The following is an 11,217-nucleotide window of genomic DNA, read 5'->3' as shown; positions in this document are numbered from 1 at the left end:
CTGTCAAATCTCACCAAACCAGAGTTTAAACACTCGGTTCGCAGATTACAATCTTATGACAAACTATCCACTACTGGATCTGAACAATTGAGAGAAAACCCACAGTGTTTTGCACCTTAAAGACCAATTGAAAATCCAATTTGCTTTCAGTTCACCACCGAAATACAAAGCACTGGACCAAAACCTATCTTTCTGTGATGTAGACTTGCAATCTCTCACAAGTATTAACATAATACATTTCCACTGAGTCAATGCCAAGTCAGGTGGTAGAGGTTCACAGGTATCGTCTCAAAGAAGACACGAGGAACTGATTAAACCCCTCTACACCCTGAGTTATATCCCAAACCTTTAAAAGGCATATTTGGGCACAGATACGTAAGTAATTTAACTTACCCACTTAACAATTTCTCTAACAACAACGAACCAGTTACTAAATCGGGTAACTATTCCTCCAATATACTGATTATTATTGTGATGTCACCAGGTAACAGACAAACATTTACTCAACAGAGCGCCGAGGTTTGAAATTAACTTACAAGGTCAGCAGGGTGAACACCATGACATCCCAATTGCAGTGCAAGCAGAACTGAAGCAGCAGGAATGTTGCCATTATCTCCTCCTCCTTCCATTCTGTAGAGTTTTTTTTTTCCAAAGAGAAACATGAGAACATGTAGAAGTGATGAGCTTAGAAGAAATATCTGCGACTAAAAACTATTGTTTGGGGTTTAATTTGTTTTCCTGCCTCTTGTTAAGTATAGTATCTACCAAACATAGATGACCATGTTGGGATAAATTCCTTCACTGTGGAGAATGAAAACGTTAAGCATCCAGATTCAATTAATCAAGCAATAGTCTGATACAGCAGGCCTAGATAATATAAACCAATCTAGACTGCATTCAATTAAACAAAAGGTGTACCTATGCCAAATAGAAGTGCTGAAACTGGAGTATGTAACTTAGGAGATCTTGGCAAGTTGACACTACTGTGGAATAGATGACAACTAGAATGTAGCACATCCACAGATAAAATGCAAAATTCAGGTGCCTTGTGGGATCTTAGCAAGTCGTCATTTAACTCTACCCTGCAAGACAATCACCAAACCATAGATGACCAATAGGTGTAGCACATACATGGTCAAAATGCAACATTCAGTAGACTGGTGCGATCTTAGCAAGTTGTCGTAATGACTCTAAAATGCTAGACCATCACCAAAACAATTTGGGGTTAGATCTGAATCTAAGTCTTTGAAGATTGAAAAGAGATGGGGGAATTCCAAAATTCAGTTAACTTGTGGGATCTTAGCAAGTTGTCGTAATAACTCTAAAATGCTAGACCATCACCAAAACAATTTGGGGTTAGATCTGAATCTCAGTCTTTGAAGATTGAAAAGAGATGTGGGGCATTCAAAGAATCGAACACGGGACTTCTCGCACCCAAAGCGAGAATCATACCACTAGAATAAATGCCCGATTTATACAGGATACAGAACTTATTTACTACCAATAAAGTTAGAGGTCAACCTGACCACCTCCTGTCAACTCATCAGGCATTATTAAGTGATACCCGGTGAAGTTCAGTTCTATCCTGCACATGTTTTTAATAAACTGAACAGATCTAAAAACATTTCAAAGAAGTGCTATCAACATGCAGTATAACAAGCTGTTACTACTATCTCCTGCGCTAAGAGGTCAAAACAGATGTCCATTAAAAATTCATAGCCAGGATAATGCATAATAAAGAGACCACTGCATAGAAGCAAAGATAGGAAAACTATAAAGAAATTTCTTGTTTTCGGCCTTAACAGTTGCTAGTATCATTGTATTCAATATCCAAACATACATGTTTGTTAACTGTTCCCCAAAATTTATTATGAATCTGAAAGCTACTAGAGAAAACCAAAATTTTAACTTGTATTTATAACTAGGGTTTATCTCGAAGCTGAAAAATGAAAAAATTTCGTATTAGTAGTTTAAATATAAATTCAACAATTTGATGCCTAGGATTTCAAATTCAGTCAACAAAATAATATACTCTTGGATTACCAATATCATGAAATTATAGCAGAACTTACCTTGATTGACTCCATTATCCACTGACACCGATCCAATCCACTCCACTGTTTTTACCAGAGAGAAGCCAAATTAAATCAAGAGAAACAGATAAATCTCTGATTCGAAATGTATACCCAAAAAGTTAAGGTTTATGGAAGGAGTTAGGTTCTTTTTCCTGAAGGTAAGTTTTGATTATCCTCCTCTATGAAATGAAAATGTAGGAGTATGTGAGGTAATATTTTAGTCCTAAATTGGTGGTGAAGTTAACAGTGAGAATGAAAATCTACCTTGTATGGATTGTCTCTAAACCATTACAACATAATCACTCTCCGTCCAACCGCACCAATCACTATGACTGGCCCATATTTTCCAAGACGATACAGCATATCTCAATACACCTAACTAATAAACATTTACCACCGCAGGGTTACTGTGTTCATGTATCTATTCTTTACTAGAAGTGCTTAACACTTTTTATTTGTTTCCTCAAAAGCTTGAGCCTCACCATATTGTACAGAACCAGTAGTTGGATTGTCGTGGTGCAGCTCATAAAAGCTTGCTTCTGCAAGAAATTCTACTTTCTTGAACATTACCTGAAACAGGTTGCTCTCACATCTCACTAAACCAGAGTTTAAAGACTAAGTTTGTACTCTCTCCGTTCTTTTTTAATAGTCTGGTTTCTATAAATAAATGTTTCAAAAAAAATAGGCTGGTTTCCTAATTGGGAAAGTCAAATATTACTTTAGTTTTTGTGGGACCACTTTCTCTTAACTTCTTTTGATGACAAGTGTCATGTGGACCATTTCTCTTCATTTCTTTTGATGACAAGTGTCACGGAGACCATTGCACTTCACCTTTTATTGACAAGTGTCATCAGGACCACTTTCAATGATTAGTTCACTTAATTTCCTTAATTTTATCTAAAAACAAAACCAGCCTATTAAAAAGAGCAGAGGGAGGATATTACAACGTTTTGAAAACCTATCCACTAGTCTATCCCTTGCATCTTATAGCCCTATTGGAACCTAATTAGCAATAAGTTCACCACGGAATGACAAAAGAACTAGACTAAGCCTATTTTTCTGTTATGTAGACCCAAATCTCCCACAAGTCTTAAAATACCATACTTTCACAGGTACAATGCCGGTGCTAGAGGTAATTTATTCAATAGAGCTATTTTACGAACCCCCAAGTAATTTAACTTACCCACTTTGTAATTATTCAACATCAGGAAAAAGGGAAACATTTATTCAACAGAGCGAACGAGGCAGGAAACGAACTTACAAGGTCTGGTTTGATAGGATCGTCATCAGGGAGAACTCCATGACATCTCAATTGCAGTGCTGCCAGTGCAAGCAGAAGTGAAGCATCCTTTGCAAGAAGCAGAGAAATTTAGCAAGTGGATTTGTACTTCATTATCAGGAACAGTGCCATCATCTCCTCCTCATCTTTCCATTCTGCAGAATTCTTCTTTTTGAAAAATCAGAGACGTGATAGAAATTCCTACGACTAAAAACTAGAGTTTGGGGTTTGATTTGCTTTTCTAACTCTTGATTAGGTCGAGATATTTGAGTTCTGGGAGAGAAATCTGACTTCGAAATCAGTGGGTAGGGTTTTACTTTAAATCTCAACCAAAACCCAAATTTAGGATTTTTCTACCAAAACCCAAGGTTGAGAACCTGAGAAATTTGAGTTCAGGCTTCTGAATCAGTGGGTGGGGTTTTTTCTTCAAGGCATGTTTGTTTTTTCACTCAAAAAGTTGGTAGGATGCTAGATAAATACTGTATGAAATAACTCTAAACAGTATTTGCGTAAGTATTGTCCCGATCTGGATTTTGAGTTCTGGGCCTCCGGCTTAGCCCGGCACATGTAAGTTCTCCATATTTTAGGGCATACATCCAAATTTTAAGGCATACGAATTTATTTTCTTAAGGCTAAGTCATATGGGCTAGATTGGCAGTTAAGTGTTGCAATTCAAAAAAAAGTGTGGCCTAAAAGTTAATACTAGTTCTCTCTCCTAGTATGTACTCGCAGCTCAACTAACAGCGAGATTGAAGCGCTTAATGGTTCAGCGTTCAAAAAGTGATCTTAGCGTTGAACCGTTCAACGCTCAAAAAAAAATCACATGGATCACAAAAATCACAAAACTTGATCTGACGTCTGACATTTAAAGCGTTGAATCAAACAACGCAGGGCAGTTTGAAATTTAAAGCGCTGAACAAAACAACGCTGGGCAGTGGTCCCAGCTGACGTGGACTGCTAATCTAGCCTTAGGAGGTTTCCCTAACTGATGTGGACTGCTAATCTAGCTGCTAGATTAGAAGACCATAGGACTTAGCCTAACTAGGGTGTGTTTACAAGGGGTGTCTAATAGGTATGTAATGACCTATATACCCTTAAACGGTTTATAATACTAAATTTCCCTTATTTTTAATTTAAAAACCAAAAATCTAAACAGTTTTAAATTTAAACATCTTCTCTACCCGATTCCCCCTTGTGAAATGTCGACAAAAGATTGATCTTTAGAATTTGATCGTCGATTCGTGAAAATCGATTAGACACAACAACAAAAATAACCCTGTAATATATAATCATTATAAATCTTCTTTTAATCCGCCAATATCCAATTGAAGAACAATTAGAAGTTGAAGGAATGAAAGCAAAAATTCAACGGAATGAAGAACCAACTCCTAAAATGAGGATTATAATGTATTTTCTATAAACCCTCTCTTATTTTATTGTTTTCCATTGATAGAATATGATTGATTTTGAATAAACAAGATCTTTTTGTGGCTAAAAAATGAAGTTCGGCTAATTTGCGAGACGAATTATCAGCCGAACTGTTCATTGTTCTTCGTTCTGAAAGTGATTATGAGCAGTTCGACTGGTAATTCATTTCTAAACGATAACCGAACTTCCCATGTGGTTAATACAGTTTCAGGTTCGGCTAATACCTTGCCAACCATTACTGCCGAACCTAAGAAGTGAAATTAACCCCAGGTGGTTGCCAGGTGCGGCTAACTCGATTAGATCACTTTCAAGCCGAACATGACTCTGTAAACACTTCGAAAATCTTGATTTGTAGGCTCCAGGTTCGACTGACTCTTGGTGATGAGTTATCAGCCGAACTTCTCTCTGTAGGCACAAGTCTTTCGATTTTGATTTGGTCATAACTTCTTCGTCCGACGTCATAATGACCTCATTCTTTTTCCGTTGTCTTCGTATTTTAATTCTCTTGAAGATGAAGATAAAATCTCCTTAATTTTAACGAGTTGAATTGGAACTTAGTCTTCTCCATTAGTAAACTTCACTTTCTTTACACTTTTATAATTATTTCCACTTCTTTTGGTTGATTAATCCTAAGAAAGGCTGCACGATAGTAAACATACATAATATAAAGTTGAACCCCCTAGATGTGTATGAACTTGAGTGTATTCTTTAAAATCAATAACATGTTCGGCTAATACGATTGTTTGAATATGAGCCGAACTTGGAAAAATATATGGTTCGGGTGATACAATAATTTAGATTAAAAACCGAACCTCTAACTTTAGTTTTTTTCAAAACTCTAAGGAAAAGGTTAGGCTATGAAAATTTCTTATTAGCCGAACGTTGAACTAGTAAGTAGGTCGAAAATTACAAAATATAAGTTCCGCTAGTAATTATTGTATTTCGATTAAGCCGAACTGTTCATCTTCTGTAGCATACCAGTTAGGTTCGGCTGATAATATCAAGCCGAACCTATTTCTGGTTCGCGGATCTTGCGTGAAAAAAAACCATTTTTTTGATGATTTCAAGCTAGAAAAGTGAAATGAAACATAATCTAGAAGTATATTTGTGTGTTGTTAGCATTGCGTTCCTCATCGATGTATTCATCTTCTAGATTTGGCTCATAAAAATCATCATTATGAGTTTGAGTTTGGGTAAGATCATTCCCGTAATTAAGAAAATCAACCATCTCCGGATAATTGTTGTAGTTGATGTGTATTTTCCTAGGTTTTTTAGATAAAGATTGTCCCTCCTCATCCATTGAGATTACGTGAATCAAAATACAAGTTTTTTTCTCACTTCCCCTTCTCCTTCTCCAAAAAAAAACTAACTTTTTTTCCTCCCCAAATTTTATCATCAACACAAATTTTTATAATTTAATTATCTTAATCACTAATTATTAACATTAATCACTAATTAAGATCATTAACAACTAATTATTATTATTAATACTAATACAGAAATGGTAAATTTTCAATTACAAAAAATATTTGGTTAAGGAGCTTTTGGATTTACTATTTATAACCCGTTTTTGTCTTTATTTAGGCTGGGTTTGGTAATGCTTTTATTTTTCCAAAAGCACTTTCAAAACCTATATATGTCAATAATTTTTGAAATTGGTGTTTGGTTAAAAAAAATCAAAGTGCTTTTTATCCGAAGCACTTCCCAGATTTCTCAATTTTTAAAAGCTGGAGAGGATGAGCTTTTAAAAGCTACAAAAGCATAAGCTTTGGTCCCATCAAAATTTAATGCTTGATTTATCCTTTTTGTCCCATTTTCTTTTTGTAAATGACAAAAATTACCCTTAAATATATGTGCAATCAATTTTTTATTTCTTATATTTTATTTTCAAACTATTTTACGATACCATTTCATTTAATTTGGCTCGGCTCCCAGCACGTTCTTTGTAAATGTCGACTTGATTTTTCTCTTTCTCTCGTTTTTTTCCCCTCTCGTTTTTCTTTCTCGTTGAATCCAACACTTTGAAGATTCGATTGTACTTCTTCGTAGATTCAATTAGCGTTTTTAAAGAATCGAATTTCTCGTTTGTAGAGTGTGATTTAATGAGTTTTTTTTCTTTCTTCCCCTTCAAACATCAACGGTTCTTCTCTTTGAGTGGTTTTTTTAGATTCGAATTTAGGGTTCTTGTGAATTCGAATTTAAGAGTGTTGTAGTCTCTTAATTGAGGTTTTCTGTGATTTTAGAGCACCTCAATTGGGGGTTTTCTGTTTAGATGCAGTAGGTTTTTCTGGAGAATTATTTCATCGATAGTAGTTAGGGTTCCAACAGAGGTGTTTCAGTGAATTTCAGGGTTAAGATTTTCCGAATTGATCAAAACTGTGTGAAATTGAAGCTCAATTAAGGGTGGGTTTTGTGTTTTGATTGCAAGGGAGCATTTTATTCGATTTCGCTCTTTATCTTCAGTGGTTTATGGTGTAGGAGTTATCAAATTAGGATTTGCTGTGTATTTGAAGTTGAGTTTGGGTTTTATGGTTTGTTTTCAAGGGAGAAGTTTTATTAATAGCTCTTATTACCTCAGTGGTGCAAAAAGTTGAAGGCTTTGTTGGTTAGCAGGGTGTTTCCAGTGGTGCAAGGAAATTCAGTGCTTCTTCGTTGAGCAGTTTTGGAGGTTTTGTTGCGGTGGTTGTTCACTTATGTTATCTTAATTATTGGGTTAATGAATGGTATTTTAAGTTTTTGATTGGGATTTGCCTAATTTGAACTCTTAATCTCCAATTCCTTGAATCCTAATTGTTCTTGTTTCTTTGCATTCCTTGATTTTTCATTGTGTGGATTATTGTGTTGAATTGGTCAGGGTTTGTTCTGCTTGAGAGAGGTGTTGCAGTGATAATCAGGGTTTATTGTTTTAGAAGATCAATGCCTATAACAAGATCCTCAACCTCACACTCTCGTAGAATTAAAGGCAGAGATGATGTTGAAGACACAGGTTCTACATCCTGTTCTTTGCCGTTGTCTCAGAATGTTTCCACATCATCATCTCAAAATGGTACAGTTCCTCCCCTATTTAATCTGGGCGCCGAAAAATCCACTCTGTCGCGTATTCATTGTCCTTTCAGAAATTTTGATGGTTGTTCTAATGGAGTTGGTGGTAATGGATACAACAAATCAGGTTTTTATAGGCATTTACATGACAAACACTTACCAAATGCAGAATGTAAAGATGCTTGTAGGGAGATGAGCTAGGGAGATGATCTCAGCATCTTTTGGATGCTTTGAGTGGCGTAGCTGCGTCTGTGGGTGATGAGATTTTAGCTTCTATTACTGGGGTGGTTAACTTATGGTTGGCTGGGAAATGTCTATCACCGTTAGGTGAGTACATTGCGAGTGCCCACTTAACACCTCTCATCAAACCTGGTGGTGGGTTGTGGCATATTGCGGTTGGTACAATATGTCGGAGGCTATGTTCGAAGATTGCTGCTAAATCAGTTGGCAAATATATTTCTTTGTATCTTGGATATCATCAATTCGGTGTAGGCGTACCATGTGGGCAGAGGGTATTTTTCATGCTACCAACAAACTCTTGAAGATGAAAGGTACACATAACACGATGTCTATGCTTCTAATTGACTTTTCTAACGCCTTTAATATGGTTGATCGAACCACGTTAATCCGTGAAGTTAGAATTAGGTGCCCTAGCATTTCCAGATGGGTGGAATTTTTCTATACTACACCAGCAAAGGTTTATTATAACGAGTCTGTTCTTTCATCTGCTCTTGGTGTGCAACAAAGGGACCCTATGTGTCCTTTATTGTTTGCATTAGTTTTACATCCTCTAGTGAATATGATTTCAAGTCGGTGCAATCTTGATCTCCATGCATGGTACCTGGATCATGGTACTATTTTCGGTGACACCATGGAAGTGGCCAAAGCTCTCTCGATAATCCAGGATGAAGTTAGTAGTCGAGGCTTACATCTTAATATTAATGAGACTGAACTGGTCTGGCCATTCACAGATTCTAGAAGCCAAGCGTATGGAGTTTTTCCAGCCAACATTAGTAGACCTTCTCGTGGTGTTAAGTTGTTGGGAGGTCCTGTGAGTCTCTATATGCAGTTCTGCAGTGATTTAGTAAAGAATAAGGTTGACAAGACAGTGCAACTCATGGAGTCCGTCAAGCAATTACAGGATCCACAAAGTAAGATGTTATTATTATGAAGTTGTGCAGGTGTTTCGAAGATTTATTTTAACTTGAGAAGTACTAACCCTGAAGCTCTTCATCAGATTATTCCTTCCTATGATCAACCCTTGTTACAGTTCTTGTGTCACATAGTTTCAGGTGATGGTGCATGTTTTAGATCTCTTCAGAAACGTATTGTTATGCTACCAATGAAACATGGGGGTCTCGGTGTCCTTACGATGGCAGATACAAGCAATTTTTGTTATCTTGCTTCTTGTCTTCAAACAAGAAATTTGCAGGAGTTTATTCTTGGGATTCCACCTGATTCAGACCCGTGTCTTGGTTTTCAACATGCTTTATCTCAGTTCATACAGGTTTGTGGACTGTCTTCTTTCAACATCAACTCTATTGCCACTCGTACCATGAAAGAATTGACATTCCCTACAAGTTCTCTATGACAGACCGTGACACTATCCTCTGGCAAAGCAACATGCTCGATCATGCTCGGATTATCTCAAAGGTATACCAATATGTGGGCTTAATCAAACTTTAGGGCCTCGACATTTCAAGGAAGTTCTCTGTTACAGATTTGGTATACCTATTTTTGAAAATGTAGATGTTTGTGCTTGTTGTAAAAGGAACATGGATGTCTTTGGCGATCATGCACTTCATTGTGCAAGTGAGGTAGGAATCAAGTTTAGGCTGACTTTGTTAGGGATGTTGTTTCGTATATTTTATACAAGGCCGGAGTTGCAGATAGAAAGGAGGTCAATCTTAGAATCTTATAGGATGATGCCAAGAATTTAAAGCCCGCTGACATTCTTGTCTATAATTGGGTTAATGGGCAAGATTTTTGTTTTGATGTTACGGGTGTTTCACCTTTTTCCGGTATTAGTGGTCGGGATTTCGTTCCGGGTGTCTCCATTTCTAATGCTATTTCACGTAAGCGGACAAAATATTTGGATAAGGTGTTTGCTCATGGATATGGTTTTGGCGTCCTTGCTTTCTCCACTTTAGGAGAATTTAGTGAAGACATGGTGATTCTCTTGAAAAGGTTGAAAAATTGTATAGCTAATTACGATTTCAATTACAAAATAGGTAATTCTCTTTTTTATAGAGTATGTATTTCAATTCAAAAAGGTATAGGGGCTCAACTTGTTGCTATGTTGCCTTCTATCGATATTGTACCTTGTATTTGATTCTTTTGCTAATAAAAGCCCTTGCGGCGCCTTTTTAAAAAAAAAACAATATTAAATAATTATTTAATTTTAGTTTAGTTTTTTGTTTGAAAATTCTATATATATATATTAAAAAGTGGTTAAGTAAAATAATTTTTTTTAACAATAATAATAATAGTACAATTAGTAAATTTAATATTATATATAGTTATATTTAAGAGTAAAAAAATTAATTATTTTTAAACCCAATAAAATTGAATAAAACTGTTTTCAGAGATATGCCTGTTTTTGTCATTTGCCACAACAACAATGGTTGAATCTCATATTTTACCAAACACACTTTGATTGTTTTTTTAAACAGCTTTAACTTAATTAATATATTACCAAACGTCTAACTATTTTTTTTTCACAGCACAGCACAGCAATGTACAACAGAAAAATGCTTTTATAAAAGCCACATCAATACCAAACTAAGTCTTAGTATGTCTTGAAGTTTTATTGTATGTCCTAAAACAAGGTTCTTAGACATTGCCAATGTGTCATAGCAAAATGTGTTCCCATCGATTGAAATTTTGAAATCTTCACCAGCGATTAGGAAACTGCTCGTAGCTCCCAGTGGCACCACTAATAAATTGGAAACTTTCAAAATTAACAAGTGATTTTATAAGCTCACACTTTTTTCATTGATCAAAAGAAAAGTTATACATCAAAATACATGGAAAAGGATATGTACCACCCGAAATACAAAACCAAGAGTTTCACAAAGATATCTCATCTCAAGGCTACGTCACTTTAACATGTGTGTAATAGTTCTTTTCAAAGCATATACCACATTGCTCTTCCAATCTTTGACTGACCAATGATTGCTTATTTTTACTTAATATCATTATGGACCCGGAATGTATGAGTCTGTCCACTTTTCAGTTTACTCCAGTATCTTAAGACATATATGCAGATAGTGAGAAAACACTGAATGCTTACAAGAGGTTTAGTAAGTTACGAAATATATATTCTTATTAATTTGAGATGTTATCCGTTCATTCTCTCTCCGTCTTTCTTTGAAGATGAGAAGCCAATTTATT

General features: G+C 35.8%; 1 long non-coding RNA gene across 1 annotated transcript; it reads right to left on the bottom strand.

The window, feature by feature from the left end:
- Positions 1–370: 370 nt before the first annotated feature.
- On the bottom strand, positions 371–3,772 carry LOC113321565. The gene is made up of 4 exons (XR_003346762.1): positions 3,337–3,772; positions 2,073–2,117; positions 919–1,082; positions 371–630 (listed from the first exon to the last, which is right to left on the bottom strand). It is a non-coding gene; the product is annotated as an uncharacterized LOC113321565 (long non-coding RNA).
- Between the last annotated feature and the right edge of the window lie 7,445 nt (positions 3,773–11,217).

Source organism: Papaver somniferum, chromosome 11 (genome assembly GCF_003573695.1).
Source record: "Papaver somniferum cultivar HN1 chromosome 11, ASM357369v1, whole genome shotgun sequence".
NCBI classification, from domain to species: domain Eukaryota; kingdom Viridiplantae; phylum Streptophyta; class Magnoliopsida; order Ranunculales; family Papaveraceae; genus Papaver; species Papaver somniferum.
This window is presented reverse-complemented; position numbering and strand designations above follow the sequence as displayed.